Consider the following 18200-nt stretch of genomic DNA (forward strand, 5'->3'; position numbering starts at 1 on the left):
ACATAAAAAAGCTAAATCAATATTCGGTGTGACCACCTTTGCTTTTAAAACAGCACAAATTCTCCTAGGTACACCTGGACACAGTTTTTCTTGGTTGTTGGCAGATAGGATGTTCCAAGCTTCTTGAAGAATTTGCCACAGCTCTTCTATCTAATTAGGCTGTCTCAATTGCTTCTGTCTCTTTATGTAATCTCAGACTGACACGATGTTCAGTGGGGGGCTTTGTGGGGGCCATGACATCTGTTGCAGGGCTCCCTGTTCTTCAATTCTAATCATTTCTATTTGCAAAAATTAATGTTTGGGGGTCTAACATTTATATTTCCTATTGACACAATAAAGCTGAAGATATAAATAACCATCTTAAGACTAATGCTTTTGTGAAACATCTTATGTGCCTAAGACTTTTGCACAGTACTGTACACCAATGAGCAAAAACATTATGACAACTCACAGGTGAAGTGAATAACGTTGATCATCTCCTAACAAGTCGACATGTCAAGGCCTGGGTAGATTAGATGGTAATCGAACAATCAGTTCTCGTAGTCAACGTGTTGAATGCAGGACAAAGACCTGAGCGACTTTGACAAGGGCCAAATTGTTATGGCCAAATGACTGGGTCAGGGCATCTCTAAAACTACAAGGCTTGTAGGGTGCTCCCGGTCAGCAGTCATGAGGACCTACTGACAGTGGACCAAGGAAGGACAAACCACAAACTGGTGGCAGGGTGTTGTGCACCCAAGGCTCATCAATGTGTTAGAGCAACGAAGGCTATCCTGTCTGGTCCGAATTGACAGAAGGTCTACTGTGGCACAAGTCACAGAAAATTTTAATGATGGTAATGGGAGGAATGTGTCACAATACACAGAGTGCCCATGATGACCCCTGTCCGCTGTCGAAAGCACCAATAATGGGCACGCGAATGTCAGAACTGGACCTTGGAGCGGTGGAAGAAGGTCGCCTGGTTCAATGAGTCCCGTTTTCTTTAAACATCGCCATTTATCTGGGGAAGTGATGGCACCAGGATGCACTGTGGGAAGACGACAAGCCGGTGGAGTGAGTGTGATGCTCTGGGCAATGTTCTGCTGGGAAACCCTGTGTCTGGCCATTCATGTGGACGTCAATTTGACGTTCCACCTACATAAACATAGTTGCAGACCAGGTACACCCCTTCATGTCAATGGTATTCCCTAATGGCAGTGGCCTCTTTCAGCAGGATAATGCGCCCTGTCACACTGCACACATTGTTCGGGAATGGTTTTAGGAACAATATGACTGAGCATCTGTTGGATGTGCTGGACCAACAAGTCAGATCTACAGTGGCTCCACCTTGCAACTTACAGGACTTGAAGGATCCGCTGATAATATCTTGGTTCCAGAAACCACAGGACAACTTCAGGGGTCTTGAAGAGTACATGTCTTGGTGGGTCGATGCTGTTTTGGTGGCACGCAGAGGACCAACAGCATATTAGGCAGGTGGTCATAATGTTTTGGCTCATCAGTGTGTATACACTCACTGAGTTCCTGACATGGTCTTCTGCTGTTGTAGCCCATCCGCCTCAAGGTTCGACATTCTGAGATGCTATTCTGCTCACAACAATTGTACAGAGTGGTTGTCTGAGTTACCCTTGCATTTCTGGTTTCTTGAACCAGTCTGGCCATTCTCCGTTGACCTCTCTCATCAACAAGGCATTTCTATCTGCAGGACTGTGGCTCACTGGATGTTTTTGGCACCATTCTGCGTAAACTCTAGAGACTGTTGTTACTGAAAATACCAGGAGATCAGCAGTTACAGAAATACTCAATGAGATCAATTTTTTTCCCTATTCTGATGGTTGATGTGAACATTAACTTAAGCTCCTGGGGCCTGGGTACCTCAGCAAGCAAAGACGCTGACTACCACCCCTGGAATTACGAGTTCGAATCCAGGGTGTGCTGAGTGACTCCAGCCAGGCTTCCAAAGCAACTAATTGGCCCAGTTGCTTTGGAACCTAGGGTGGGTATAGTCACGTGGGTTATCTTCCTCGTGATCTCTATAAGGTGGTTCTTGCTCTTGGTAGGGTGCGTGGTGAGTTGTGCATGGATGCCACGGTGAATAGCATGAGCTTCCATACACGCTAGGTCTCAGCAGTAACACGCTCAGCAAGCCACGTGATAAGATGCATGGGCTGACTGATCCAGAAGTGGAGGCAACTGAGATTCATCATCCGCCACCCAGATCGAGGTGAGTCACTGCGCCACCAAAAGGAACTAGAGCGCATTGGGAATTGGGCATGCCAAATTGGGGAGAAAAGTAGATAAAATCCCCAAAAAACAGCTCCTGACCCTTATTTGCCTGATTTTATGCATGGCACTGCTGCCACATGATTGCCTGAATAGACAGTTGCATGAATGTATAGGCAGATCTTTGCCTTCCCTAGGAAGGAGGAAGCGGGAGCCGGGTGAATAGTTCACGGAAGATTTTAATTAGACACAGTTTCACTTGGACACAACATAAAACTGCTTTTCAGCACACACTTGCTGGCACACACACACACACACACAGCTCTGTGTGTCGCTCACACTGTTGGCCTTCCTGGCTCAACGTAGAAAGCACACATACATCGGCTGCATGCTTCTCTCTCTCTCATTGGTGTCTCCAGCTCCTCTTTATACCTCTCTCAGCTGATTGGGGTAATTCAGCGCCAGGCGTCCATCCTTACAGCCCGGCCACGCCCTCCTCATCACAAGTTGTTCCTAATAAAGTTCTCAGTGAGTGTACATACACCAATCAGCCACAAAATTAAAACCACCTGCCTAATATTGTGTAGGTCCCCCTCGTGCTGCCAAAACAGCAACAACCCGCATTCTGAGATGATGTTCTTCTCACCATAATTGTACAGAGCTGTTATCTGAGTTACCGTAGACTTTGTCAGTTTGAACCAGTCTGGCCATTCTCTGTTGACCTCTCTCATCAACAAGGCATTTCCATCCACAAAACTGCCGCATACTCAATGTTTTTTTGTTTTTGGCACCATTCGGAGTAAATTCTAGAGTGTTGTGTGTGATAATCCCAGGAGATCAGCAGTTGCAGAAATAATCAAACCAGCCCATATGGCACAAACAATCATGCCACAATCCAAATCACTGAGATCACATTTTATCCCCATTCTGATGGTTGATGTGAACATTAACTGAAGCTCCTGACCCATATCTGCATGATTTTATGTACTGCACTGCTGCCACACGATTGGATGATTAGATAATCACATGGATGATTGTTGATGCCAGACGGTCTGGTTTGAGTATTTGTGTAACTGCTTATCTCCTGGGATTTTCACACACAACAGTCTCTAGAATTTATTCTGAATGGTGCCAAAAACAAAACAAAAAACATCCAGTGAGTGGCAGTTCTGTGGATGGAAATGCCTTATTGATGAGAGAGGTCAACAGAGAATGGCCAGACTGGTTCGAACTGACAAAGTCTGTGGTAGACTCCAGTAACCAGACTGAGAGTAAGGAATCACAAGCCAGTTCAAATTTATTTGATCTTAAAAAGTAGAGAGAGAACAGGAAATGGTGGGGAGAATAGAATTGGAAAATGACATGAGCCAGGCATGAATTTGCAATACATGCATGAGCACCATAGCTTAATGTGCTAGAGTATGTGCTCTAACTGTTATGCCACAGCTTCAGACCTGATCTGTAAGTTTCTGTTCAAATCATGCCCTTGGTTCACTATTCAGTCACCACCTTAGTACATGCGGTCAATGAATGCACCTGATATGGACATATCTCAATAAATATGTTAATGAACTCAAGCTGAATTATAACTATGAAGCAGTCAACTTCCACCCGAGGTAGGAAGCTCTTGTTTGAATTGAGTCTATACTAAGAGGATAGACAGAATAATATCAAAAAAGGAGAAGAAAGGTGAGTGCAGGAGATGAGAAAATAAAGGTAGAAAGAGAGGTGTACTGTGCGTTTGTAATCTTTGACACAGCGTATGTAAGGAGTATGTGACAGACAGCGTTCAGTCAGGGTGTTGTATTGTGATCAAGAGAGCGTCAGAGGTGAGTGATAGATCTGAGAACTCACACACAGAGCAGATGTCATCAGATATCACACATGCACAACTCCTCCAGGAACAATGTCAGCTTTTCTTTTTGCAGTCATTAGTAGAGTATGACAGTTGAAAAAATATATTTCTATTTAATGAATATTTATGGAACTTCATAGTTTTTTATTATTAATAATATTAATAATAATTATAGTTTAATATGCATTCCTATAACTTTGTTTGAAATTAAGTTGTAATTTCAGCCACCCCTAAAAAGCATCATACCACTGAAATTGCCTGAGCAGTTCAAGTTCATGGTGGTGGGGGAGGTGGAGGTATCCACGTTGGCACACTGAACAGCAGAGAGGAAAGGCTGATAGAAGACCTTTAGAGGGAGAGTTTATATGTGATTGTCTAACAGGTTAAATTAATTATTGTGTAAAGATGATGGCTATGAGGCTGTCAATAGAACTATGCTTATGCTTAATTTCTATCAGAAGACTCGCAGACGATCGGACTCTATTATTAAAGGAATGCAGCAAGACAATTGATTATTGTCAATCTTTGGCATAAGCCACATTCGACAGTCTGCTGATATTCTAACTCAAACCATCAAATCATGCCAGATGAAAGGAGGCGGGGCGAGGAGTCTACCCCAAAAGAAAATCTTAAATAATGATTCCCCCAAAAGAAAAGAGAAAATGACTAAACAGAATTGTAGACCAGGTCTTCATGGTCGGGGAGAAAAAGATAAGCAAAAATATTAATTTGGACCTTTAAATTAATCAGTGAGTGCAAGTTTGTAAATGTCTTGCTGAATGCATGTGAACCCTAGCAATTAGGGAGAACATTGTTTGTGCAATGTCCTTGCTAAAGGATAAACAGTGTTTGTGATTTGAACCCTAGCGATTAGGGATAAATTGTTTGTGCAATATCCTAAAAAAAGGATAAACAATGTTTGTGATTTGAACCCTAGCGATTAGGGCAAACACTGTTTGTGCAATATCCTTGCAAAAGGATAAACAATGTTTGAGATTTGAACACTAACGATTAGGGCGAGCTTGGATTGTGCAATACCCCTGCAATGGTGATGTGTGAAACAGATGGATGAATGTGATCCCAGGCTGCCACCAGATATGTTAGGATGATGGAGTTTACTTAATGCTGATGAGAGGTGCACATGGCTGATGGTTTGAGGGTTGGGTGAATTAATTTCTTGTAGCAGGAGAAAACCAGTGACCAGCTTTGATCACGAATTTTGATAGACCTTGAGGAGCTGTTGCTGTGCAGCTGTGATTATTATTATTATTATTTCAATAAAGTCATACAAATACCTTACTTACCTGCTACTAAATGTCACTGCCCCGACCACGAGCAAATAGTGAACAAGTATGTTGTTGACTAATGTAGAAAGCATGATGGGGAGCTTATGTTTTGACCACAGATGCAGAAAATGAAATGTATGCAGAAACTTGTGTAATGAAAATTGGAATTTCAAACATGTGTGATAAAGCCCCATTGTGTAGTAAGGCCCCATAGTTTAGAAGCTTCATGGTGTATCACTGATAAAATAATTTATAGTCCAGTAACCAATCTTTACACTGTAATGATGCCAGACCACTCTAATAAATGAAACATGTAACATGCTGGATATGGAATTAATACCTGGATCGCTTGGTAATTATTGTATTAGAGCGCAGACAGCATTGAATTGATAATGAAATGCAGAAATGTAGAGCAAAGCCTAACGCAGAGTGTCAGGACATGTAGCAGCAGTGATACTTCCCCTTTAAGGAGAATGCGGAAGTAACCATATGAAGTCAAATGATGCTTCGAGATTAACGTGCTATAGAAGCGACCAACAAAACGTGAGAGTATGATCTTACTTAATGGGTATAATCAGACCACGTATGCTGAGTACTGCCTGATGACGCGCATGAATATTTTATCTTGATTCCCCAATGAGGGTTACAATTAGACATGCAAACGCTGAGTGAACAGATCGACATTATGAACCTAAGCTTGGTTGCACGCGTGCACGGTCGCCACGCTACAGGACACACAATCACCTGCATTATCAGTGAGACCCATGTTCCCCAAAAGAAGCAATCTAGTCCAGCAATCTGGCACATCCGAGTCATGGGATGGTTGAAGTACTGGTAGATCATCACTAGCCTTAAAATAAGATGTTGATATATCTATACTTGCATATACCAGGGGTACAGATAAATACTAAAAAACCTACTCTGTCCTATCAGTGTTTTCTCTTGTCTTGCTTACCTCCATAACAACTGACATGTCAGATGTTCTGGACTCTGCCTGACTCGCCCTCTCAATTTCCTAAAAACATCAGTGCAAAAACAGTAGTGTTAGAGTCTGACTTACCAAGGCAAGTACCATCACCATTATTCTCCCTATCAGAATAAAAATTAAGGTTTATGAATGTGGATGGAACATTAGATGGAAACAGCAGGATTGCTGTGTTATAAGTACAGTGTATATCGCAGCCTCATTTCTCACTCACCTCAGTGTAACCTAGCCTCTCCTCTACCTCCCTATCATTTTGGTTGCTCCCTGTGTCCTGTAAACAACACCACATGTTCACAAACTTTAAATATTACTATTCAAATAATGCTGTTCATCTTAAGACAACTGGTACCATCCAATGGATACCCTAAAAATATGAATAATCCTGTACTTTCTCAGCTGCTCCAACAACTGACTTTTCTGTGTAGTAAAAAATGTCTTATGTCTGATCCCTTTCTCTTACTCATGTCTTCACTGATGTTTGACGTCTGAGTGCAAAAAAGAAGGGTTTGGTTAAAGTTTCAAAATAATAATTAATAGATTTATGAATGTAATTTATGCTAGCAGTTGCAGTTTTAGGTGTAGGCAAAATTACCTGGGTTGCGTTTGCTGATAACAATGAATCTTAGCACTTTTCTATATGTGAGATTACGAACATTCTTTCCATTTCTACAAGCCTTTTCTAAAAATTCTCTTGACATGAACACGCATCTAAACACCTAAAGTGCTACTTAAGAGTCGTTGTCTGTTCGTGTAGTACTTAAATGTCAATCACTCATCATTGTAACTTCATTATGGCCGATAACCTTTTGAATCATGATTAAAAAATAAACAAACATTAAAACACGTAATTTACCTGCAGCAAATAGCATATTTTCTTAAAAATTCAATAAACCAACTACATATAAGAGTAGTGTCAGCTATTTCTATATTAATTCAGTTTTCATCATCATTTATTTAATATTATTTATTGCTTCTAATTTTATATTATTTTTTATTTTTAAATATAATTTATGTAATATTAATTACTAATTAAGTATTATATTAAATATAATTTAATAGAATATAAAGTATTCTTTCATTACAGCCAAGCTAAAGTGTGAACATCCTAACTGTAAAGTTTAGGTGTAATTTTGCGGTTGTCCAGCTGGCGTCCTTCACGAGTCTGTCTACTTAAGATGCACTTGACATTGACAATCCACGATTACTTTAGAGTGTTCGTAGATCTGCGACGATTTTCAAGAGCTTATTAAGTTATAACGCTTTTGAGAAACAGCCCGCAAGTCTATGTTTCATAATTTTTTACGATCAACGGCTTTTTGGAAAATGCAGCCCTGTCCACCATATATCATTTTACTGTATACAATAAGAGGCTGCATTTTTAATATACAAATAATCACTTTACAGTCAACTCATTACTTTGTGAATTAATATGCATGTGAATGACACCATCTTAGTTCGTTTATCTACAACATGTTTTTAAATATATTATCATATCATCATCATCATCAAATCATATGTTCTCTGCACTTAGATGCATCCAGTTTTGTCATGAAGGAAAATGTCTGCAGACACTGACCTAGAGTCAGCTTTTGGCATCTATAACTATAATCTATAACAGTTAAAGGTTTGGAAACGGATCACAGACCACCAGCAGTTACAGACAGCTATACTGGAGCAGGAATCAGACAAAACAGGCACAAACTCTTTGTGCTCGAGTGCAGAACATAACCAGTAATGCTATCATGTATGGTGGAACTCATGGAAGCATAACAGTGACTGCAAATTGCAAAATAATTTACATCATGTGCAATTACTAGTGTTGATGCATGGAGTTAATGTTAACGACTAGTTTTTTGGCACCAAGTTAACTTGCTAATTTGCTTCATTAAACTCAGTTCATCAACATTCAATTAATGACATTTACTCTCTTCATCGACTGTCTGGCAAAAAAATGGGTTACATTTTACATTTTACTTATAGCACTCAAATTTTAAACACTTACATCATGTTCAGCTCTCTCCATGCCAATCACCTTTTATGAACTAATTATGTCCCATGCTCTACGCATGCACTTGCCCCTTGGGCAGTTTTAATGGTATGACCCATTTTAGGGGTGGTCGGAATTACATTAAAAGCTTGATTCAAATGTAAAAATAGAAATGGATCTTAGTATTTATATAAGTACTTAATTAAAGCTTCCTACTATGAGTATTTGTTTAGACCCTCCAAAAATTTTGGTTTTACCTCCCTTTGGGGGGGTTCAGGCTTTAATTCGCACTCTGGATGTGACGTTTGTTCTGTTCCCGAGTTTTAGTTTTGTTTTGTTCCTGCGTTTTTCCAAGTTTTGTATCTGGACTCATTTTCATATTAAATCAAAGCTGCACTTAGATCCTGCTCTCTTTACTTCTTCCTGCATTCGTTACAGAACAACTGACCAGCAACTATGGATCTAGCGGCTTTGCAACTGCTGCATCTCAAACAGAGAGACCAAACCATAGAGCAGTATATGGAGCTTTTCTGCAGTCTTGCCCAGGATTTTGATTGGGGAGAATTTTGTTTTAAGGGCACTTATCACCTTGGACTCAATGAGCCGGTGATGTCCTACATGCCTAGAGGCAGGTGTGAACTCTCTTTAGTAGAGTTCATTGACCTTGCTTTGAGGCTCACATTCTCCCCCTGTGTGTTATGTTTAGTACCCCGTGGCACCCATGCCTGCCACAGCGAACGAGCCCACGCCTGCCACAGCCAATGCCCACACTTGCCACGGCCAACGAGCCTGTTCTTGAAGCCTCGTCCATCCCAGAGCCAGCGTTGCCAGCCTCGTCCATCCCAGAGTCAGCGTTCACACCCGTTTCAGCCCTAGCGGAATTTTCGGAGGGGCACCATGACTCTGCCCTTTGAGCCTCCCATGGCTCTGCCTCTCAAGCCTCCCATGGCTCTGCCTTCCTTCATCGAGCCTCCCACGGCTCAGCCTTCTGAGTCTCTTGCAGCAGTGCTTACAGCTGTCCGGAAGCAGAAATGAAGAAGGGCTCCTACTCCCTAGGCACTGCCCATGCTCACGACCACAGAGGTCGTTCCCCTGTCACTGCCCATGCTCACGACAATGGAGGTCGTTTCCCAGTCGCTGCCAGCTTTCACGACTCCGCCCGCTGGCCCAGAGACTCCTCCTCTAGCGGTTCCGTCCGCCCTCCCAGAGACTCCTCCTCCAGCGGTTCCATCCACCCCCCCAGAGACTCCTCCTCCAGCGGTTCCATCCGCCCTCCCAGAGACGACGACTCTAGCATTTCCGTCTGCTTTCCCAGAGACTCCTCCTCCAGCGACTCTGCCTCCTGACCCAATCCCAGCCCTGTGGCTGCCTCTCAGGCCACCTAAACCAGACCCTGCTCTGTGGCTGCCTCCCAGGCCTCCTGACCCAGTCCCTGCCCTGTGGCCACCTCCCAGGCCTCCTGACCCAGTTCCGGCCCTCCCAGGCTCCTTCCATTTACTTTTTTTTTTTTTTTTTTGGTGTTATGTTTAGGAGCGCCAGGAGTCGCTCCTTAAAGGGGGGTTATGTCACACCTGAGACGTTTTGCCCTAGTGACCACCAGAGGTCAGTAGATGTTTAAGAGACTTTTAGTTTGAAGTTTTGTTTACCTTCTTGTGTCTCTGTTCCTGGTTCCTGCCCTGATTGTTCCTAGCTGTTTCTTGTTTACCTTGTTTGCCCCAATGTTTGTCCTTGTTTTTGCTTGTGTCTTTGTCAGTTATTGTTTCCTGTTACCCCCATGGATGTGACATTTGTTCTGTTCCCAAGTTTTAGTTTTGTTTTGTTCCTAAGTTTTCCAAGTTTTGTTTCTGGACTCATTTTCTTATTAAATCAAAGCTGCACTTAGATCCTGCTCTCTTGACTTGTTCCTGCATTTGTTACACTTGGAGCCACACTACAATATTAGTACAGGCATATTTAACAAATTAATCTCCATTGTGATTGGAGCAGTCATTTTAGGCCACTGTACACATATTTTACAACAAATCTATTCTGTCCCTGTAGCTATGTTTCCATCCAAGTTGCAAATTTAATTTATGCAAAAAACCATATTATTGCAAAAACAATGTGCGAATAAAGCTGTGTTTCTATCCCATGTGTTCAAAAGAACAAAATCATTTCTTCCGGAGAAAGTGTTGCAACTGTGAGTGTTTTATTAATAAAATATTCACGGTTTAGAGCACACAGACAAAAGGCACTGTAAAGAACTTTGTCTCATGTTTTGGAGTGACAGTGCATCACACAGTTCTGGGAACACTATGTATGTGCATTCATCCATCCTTATGATTTCACCGTGTGGATCTATAAGATATTTTTCAAAAGTGTCAACAAACCTGCTCTTCAGCACAGTTCAAGTTTGTATTTGACTTATATGCTCTCCAGTCTCTTTGTAGGCTTTGGATTTTCTAGACACTGTTATTTCAGGATGACCAGTGCAACATTTTAGATGTGATGATTGGTCCGCTGGTTAGTCCAGTAATGAATGAGTTATTCAGTCTCATGACTGTTTTGATGCGCATCTTTTATTCCTAATAAATTCAGTAGGATTTTATTCGGTAAATGTGTTTCCATCATGGTTTATGCACATTTCTTCTAATCGAATAAAAAATGTATTTACCTCAAGTGAGCATATGCATTTTATTTATTTTTTATGCGCATTTAGTAGATTTTATTTGCATCTTTATTTGCATGTATGTGGCAGCGCTCATGGAAATTGGTGGTAGGTCGTGCTCATAGAAAGTGCTGAAAGGATCTGATGAGTGCTGTTGATGTGCAGGAATAAGAGCTGGTGCAACACAGTGTAACCGGGCAGCCCAGTCTGGTTGTGCTCTGCAAGAGATGAACTAATACCGGACTGGGGCGACGTGCTGAGCGATGATGAGCTCTAACTGACTGCAGCTGGGTGTCGTTCTCTCGCCGCCTACTGCCTGTGTGACTGTGCTGTGCTGCTGGAAAAGGAGAGAAAAGCAACCCACAGTGATAGTGACATATAGTGCATTCCAAATAGAAGAAATGTTTCCTTCGAAGAGAGAGCAATCATAACAGCGATGTTGTAGGATTTGTCAAAACAGAAGTTAAAAAAGGGAAAATGCCATAAATTTGATCACTTCTGAACAGGTACTAAAACAGTTCAAGGAACGAAAACTAAAAGTTCCCTATCTGTCACTCACTCGATGTTGTGTCGATGTAGTGATACTAGTCACTCTTGGGAGCACGAGACACCTCTGGTCTTTGATAAAAGGCCAGTGAAAATTGGCGAGTGGTATTTGCATACCACTCCCCCTGACATACGGGTATAAAAGGAGCTGGTATGTAACCACTCATTCAGATTTTCTCTTCGGAGCTGAACGGTCAATGTTTACTGAGCTGACTGTTCATTCACCTCTGCTGGATCTGATGGCGCATTTCAGCGGCTTCTCCCTCCTCTGCACTGATGCACTGCAGAGAACGCCCCTGGGCACTTCGGCAAAGAAAAGAGAGTATATTTTCCTAAAAGACGGCCAAAGCTTACAGTGCCGCTGGACAAGCCACCTCCGCCCTGCACGCCATGGCTCTCCTGCAAGTCCGCCAAGGCGCTAAAGGAACTGCACGAGGGTAGTTCTGCCCCAGATTTGATGCAGGAGCTGCGCTCGGTGACTGACCTCGCTCTCTGGGCGACGAAGGTCACGGCGCAGTCTCTCGGGCGGGCGATGTCCACCTTAGTGGTCCAGGAGTGCCACCTTTGGCTCAACCTGGTCGAGATGGGTGAGGCCGACAAGGCACGGTTCCTTGCTGCCCCCATTTCCTAGGTTGGTCTATTCGGCGACACCATCGAGGATCTTGCCCAGCAGTTCTCGACGGTGAAGCAGCAGACAGAGGCTATCCGGCACATCCTGCCCCGGCGCGGCTCAAGATCCAACACCCCGCCTGCTCATCACCAAGGGCATCCCCCTGCGGTGACTGCACCGGCTCCGCCGCAGCCCGCACCTTCGGCCCAGCCCTGGCGTGGAGCCCACCGCAGGAAGCAAACGCCACCCGTCTCACGGCCGGCCGCCATGAACCCTTGGAAGACTTCAAAGCGCCCCTGAGACGGGCGACCCTGGGACGATGAAACCCACCTTGGAGCAGGTAAGCAGACCACTACATCCCCCGGTGGAGGGCCGGGAGGAGAATCTTTTGTTGCTTTTTCATTTAATTTCACCGCATGCCCAAGTGGCTGTGGTACCCAACAGTTCAGCAAAAGAGCGGTTTCCTCGTTCCCTGGGTCACGTACCCAGTGTGCACGGCCATCATCATGACCACCGTCCACCTTTCCATCCTTGCAGGTTTGGCGCTCCAGCGGCAGTCTCCCCGCCCCTGCACACCCAGCTGTGGCACAAATCCGACCCTGATGTGACAGTCTCCACGGGTCGCGAGGACAGACCTCTTCCTCCCTAGTCCCAGGCTGTTCCGGGGTGGTCACAAGGAGCCAGGTATGTCCCTGAACTCAGCACGGCCACAACATGGCATGGCACCTCGAGCTCCGCCCCGCCGCGAGGCCCCACCTGCCGGTACGTCCGATGAGACTGTCCCCTTGGACCCCTCGCTCGGAGCTTGGATGTGTGGCTTGCGCTTTCCAATCTGTTGCAATGGCTGATCCGGACCGTCTAACTCGGCTACGCGATTCAGTTCGCCAGGCGTCTGCCCAGCTTCCTCCTACGGAAGGATGCGATAGAGCCTGTCCCTCCGGCCGAGATGAAGAAGGGGTTTTACAGCCCCTACTTCATTGTACCGAAAAAAGGCGGTGGGTTGCGACCAATCTTGGACCTGCGAGTACTGAACCAGGCTTTATACAGACTCCCGTTGAAGATGCTGACGCAAAAACGCATTCTGGCGAGCATCCGGCATCAAGATTGGTTCGCGGTGGTAGACCTGAAGGACGCGTACTTCCACATCTCGATTCTACCTTGACACAGACCCTTCCTGCGGTTTGCATTCGAGGGTCAGGCGTATCAGTACAAGGTCCTCCCTTTCGGTCTGTCCTTGTCCCCTTGCGTCTTCACGAGGGTTGCAGAGGCAGCTCTTGCCCCGTTATTCTCAACTATCTCGACGATTGGCTAATCCTAGCCCACTCTCAGGATATGCTGTGTGCATACAGGGACCTGGTGCTCTCGCACCTCAGCCGACTGGGGCTTCGGGTCAACTGGGAAAAGAGCAAGCTCCGAGAATCTCTTTTCTCAGTTTGGAGTTGGACTCATTGACGGCACGCCTCACGAACGAGCACGCACAGTCGGTGCTGACCTGTTTGAAGGCGTTCAAATGGAAAACAGCAGTTCCACTGAAACTCTTTCAGAGGCTCTTGGGGCATATGACATCCTCAGCGGTGGCCACTCCACTCGGGTTGATGCATATGAGACAGCTTCAGCACTGGCTTCAGACTCGAGTCCCAAGATGGGCATGGCACTGCAGGACACATCGCGTGGCCATCACGCCGATCTGTCACTGCCTCTTCAGCCCTTGGACCGACCTCACATTTCTACGGGCAGGCGTTCCCTTAGAGCAGGTCTCCAGGCACGTCGTGGTTATGACAGACACCTCCAAGACAGGCTGGGGTGCTGTTTGCAACAGGCACACAGCCGCCAGCTTATGGACGGGCCCGCAGCTGCGTTGGCACATCAACTGCCTCGAGTTGCTGGCAATTCTGCTCGCCCTGTGGGCCGTTGATCCAGGGCAAGCATGTGTTAGTTCGGACAGACAACACGGCAATGATAGCATATGTCAACCGTCAAGGCGGTCTGCGCTCCCGTTGTATGTCACAACCCGCCCGCCATCTCCTCCTCTGGAGTCAGCAGCACCTCAAATCGCTGCGAGCCACTCATATCCCGGGTGACCTCAACACTGCAGCTGATGCGCTGTCACGGCAGGTTACCCTCAAGGGCGAGCGGAGACTTCACCCTCAGGTTGTCCAGCTGATCTGGAGTCAATTTGGACAGGCACAGGTAGACCTGTTTGCCTCCCAAGAATCCTCCCACTGCCCGCTCTGGTACGCCCTGACCGAGGCACCTCTTGGTATAGTTGCGCTGGCACACAGCTGGCCCCCTGGACTTCGCAAATATGCCTTTCCCCCAGTGAACCTACATACACAGACCCTGTGCAAGGTCAGGGAGGACGAGGAGCAGGTCATCCTGGTAGCACCCTACTGGCCCACCCAGACATGGTTCTCGAACCTCACACTCCTCGCGAACCCCCCCCTCCCCGGCAAATTCACCTGAGGAATGACCATCTTTCTCAGGGATGGGGCACCATCTGGCACTCGTGACCAGAACTCTGGAATCCCCTGCGCTGGTAGAAACGATCACTCAGGCTGGACCCCCCTCTAAGAGGCACCTTTATGCCTTTAAGTGGCATCTGTTCACTAAGTGGTGTTCTTCCCGACGCGTAGACCCCCAGAGATGCGCAGTCGGATCGATGCTTTCCTTCCTGCAGGAGAGGTTGGAAGGGTGGCTGTCCCATGGGGGTATTTGCATACCACTCGCCGATTTTCATTGGCCTTTTATCAAAGACCAGAGGTGTCTTGGGCTCCCAAGAGTGACCCCTAGTGTCACTACATCGACACAACGTCTCGTTTTCTCCATCAGGGAACGGAGGTTACACAAGTAACCAGGATGTTTTTTTTTGTTTGTTTTTTTGTTTTTTTTGCAGAGCCTGAGCAAAATGTGAATGAAGCCCCTTTCAATTGTTCCGTAAGGATCATTTTTATTTAAATGCTGGTTGGTTAATAACAGGTTAATTTTGTTATGATAAATACGGTTTATCACAGTAAATTTTCAGAATTTCATCACTTCCTGTTCCTGGAAAAATTAGGCTTCTCTCTTTTTAGTAGGATATATTGTAAGTGCTTTGATCCTGAAGGAAACTGCTGCATCACACATTTCTTTGCCTAATTGCACTTTGTGGTTGTAGCCTTCCGTGACATGCTGAAGACCTTTTTGACAACTATACTTTATAGGGTACAACAGGGCTAAAGGCACACCTTAACAAAAAACTTTCTGGTCACAAAATGTATCAAGATCTAAAATATATGTGGGGATATGTGTTTATATTGATATCATGTAGAAATAGAGGCAATATAGTTATAATGCAAAATTTGTCAACAAATGCAAATACTTTTGAGACAGAAAGATGCTTTTTTTGAGTAACAAATTAAGAGAAAAGGTCGCACAATTTCTTGATAATTTCAAACACATTTGGCATTTTATAACATCTCAAGTATTCTATTAACAAATGAATCTCCATTGTGATTGGATCAGTCAATGTGAGCCCACTTTGAACATTTTTCAGAACAAATCTATTCCCCCCACTTGATAAATCAAACAAAAAACAGCGTGTTTTATATATATAATATATAAGTATTTTGTCTCAAAATAGATGTGTTAATTTCAGGAATTTTCATTAGCTACAGAAATTTGCACCATTTTAAAATATATAAAAAAAATGTTTTGATCAAATTGTCTCAAAATCAACATTTAGACACCACATGCAAAGATCTCATGGATCAGGAAATTTCTGCATTGCAAATAGGTGTTTAGGAAAGTGCTGTGGTAGTTTTTGTTGCAGTTTAGTTTTTTGAGAGAAAATAATATCAAAGGAGCCTTTTATCCCATGGGGCCTTTAGCCCTATTGCATCCTATAATTACTACATGCACAGTTAATCCAGATGCAAGAAAACATATTAGAAGTAAAAAATAAATTTCTCAGTTGTTTACAAGTCTTCACTGAATTATTGTTACAGTAGATATGATGCATTAATACAGATGTTTGGTTTCATATGGTTTATTACAGCTGAAGTGTCAAGAGCACTGAGTATATGGTCACTTCTGTTTTACCTCAGTGTTGTTATTTATATCAGTATAAAAGGTAAATCAGGACTTTATTAACTCCAGAAGAACATTGTCTGTACATGATGGCCAGCAGCCATATCACCCTGTAGCTCTAGACTGGTTGCCCACTGAAGCTAAGCAGAGTTGAGCCTGGCCAGTACCTGGATGGGAGACCTCCTGGAGAAATCTAAGGTTGCTGCTGGAAGAGGTATTAGGGAGGCCAGCAGGGGTGCTCACCCTGTGGTCTGTGTGGGTCCTAATTCCCCAGTATAGTGTTGGGATTACTGTAAAAAGGTACTGTCCTTCAGATGAGATGTTAAACTGAGGTTCTGACTCTCTGTGGTCATTAAAATCCCAGAGCACTTCTTGTAAAGAGTAGGGTGTAACCCAGGTGCCCTTGCCAAATTCCCCCCATTGGCCCTTCTCAATCATGGCCTCTTAATAATCCCCATTCATTAACTGGTTCCATAACTCTACTCTCTCCTCTCCACCAATTGCTGGTGGGTACACTATGGCTGCTGTTGCATCATCCAGGTGGATGCTGCACACTGGTGGTGGTTGAGGAGAGTACCCTTTTCACTGTGTAAAGTGCTTTTGAGTGTAGTGTCAGAAAAGCGCTATATAAATGTAACATTCAAAACTAAAACAGAACATTCATGTGTTTCTCTTGGTACATCAATGTTTAAAAATATAATAATTCTGCCTGCATAAGGTGACATTTAGTCCAAACGTGAAGGCGCAGCATGTGCATGCAGGAGAGAGTGATTTAGGTTATTCATTGATTTTAGATGACCGGATGTATATTTGAAATATTTTTGTGGATACATTTAATAGTGAGAATACATTTATTGAAAAAACTTAGGCTGATATGCTTTTGATTTCTATGCCGACAATTCCCCCAGACATGAAAAAATTGGATTGCCAATTTTTCCTGATTTTGAGTGAGGCAACTCCCTTATTTTGTTTTTCCAGACCAGGGCTAAGTTTCTCAAAAGCATAGCAATGGTTTCTACGTTCTACTTAGGCTTACAATGCTTTTGGGAAATGTAGCCCAGGTTGCTTGTTTCTTTTTGAGAGCTCTAGCAACACTGCAGTTGGTATATCACCCACCCTTAGCACAGAATACTGGGCCTCTTTCACTAACCGTGTGTACGCATGTATTTGTGTGTGAAATCTGCGTACAAAAGTTTTTACGAAGAAATCATGATTAATCAATAAATTTGAACAAAAATGTATTCAAAATTTACAAAAAAAAAAAAAATTAGGACCAGCTGAAACCACACATGTTCACAAAAATCACGTACTCCCAGTGTCTCTTATTAGCACTGAAATATATATATATCAGTATTAGTGCTGTCAGTCGATTACATTTTTTAATTTAAATGTTTTTTTTTTATTCGCGATTAATCGCAGATTTTAAGTGTGCTGAAATTTGACACTATATATACTTATTTTCTTGTCAAAATGTACACAATATAACCTTAGAAATGCACTAAAATATCACCAATTCAAGTCACATCAAACGTTTCCCGAAGTCTAAGTGGGAGTTTGGGTAATTGAAAGAACTAGTCCCAACATAGGTTGCATATTCATTGCAATGGGCATTAAATCTCTTAAACTTTCATCATCCACACTATTAATCTGCCGATAGACTGTGGCTATCCTCTTTCTTACACCATTCATGAAGCTGTATTCATGATTTGCGTCAGGGCATCAACACCAGCATCGAGCGCCGCTTTGAACTCACCATGTGCCTTACATAGGCTGAAAAATACTTGATTTCTGGGCTTGTTTTGTACATCAAATAGCACTAAGACCTCTTTTCTCCATCATTTTATCACTGACAGGGAAGCGCTGTCAGAGATTCTTTTATTTAATGAGATAACAATCTCCGCATCTCTATCAAAGGAGAGAGTGTATCATTCAACTGTATTGTGTTAAGACAGTTCCGCCCATAGTATGTCTACGGGACCGTCGCATATGCTAAACTTAT

The 18200-nt window shown here is 43.7% G+C and overlaps 1 protein-coding gene across 1 annotated transcript in view; it reads left to right on the forward strand.

Moving 5' to 3' along the window:
- Window positions 1-18200, forward strand: part of LOC127429129 (follistatin-related protein 4-like) — a 503881-nt gene that overhangs the window by 465725 nt on the left and 19956 nt on the right. The window lies entirely within an intron of this gene.

This window comes from Myxocyprinus asiaticus, chromosome 38 (assembly GCF_019703515.2).
Source record: "Myxocyprinus asiaticus isolate MX2 ecotype Aquarium Trade chromosome 38, UBuf_Myxa_2, whole genome shotgun sequence".
Taxonomy (NCBI): domain Eukaryota; kingdom Metazoa; phylum Chordata; class Actinopteri; order Cypriniformes; family Catostomidae; genus Myxocyprinus; species Myxocyprinus asiaticus.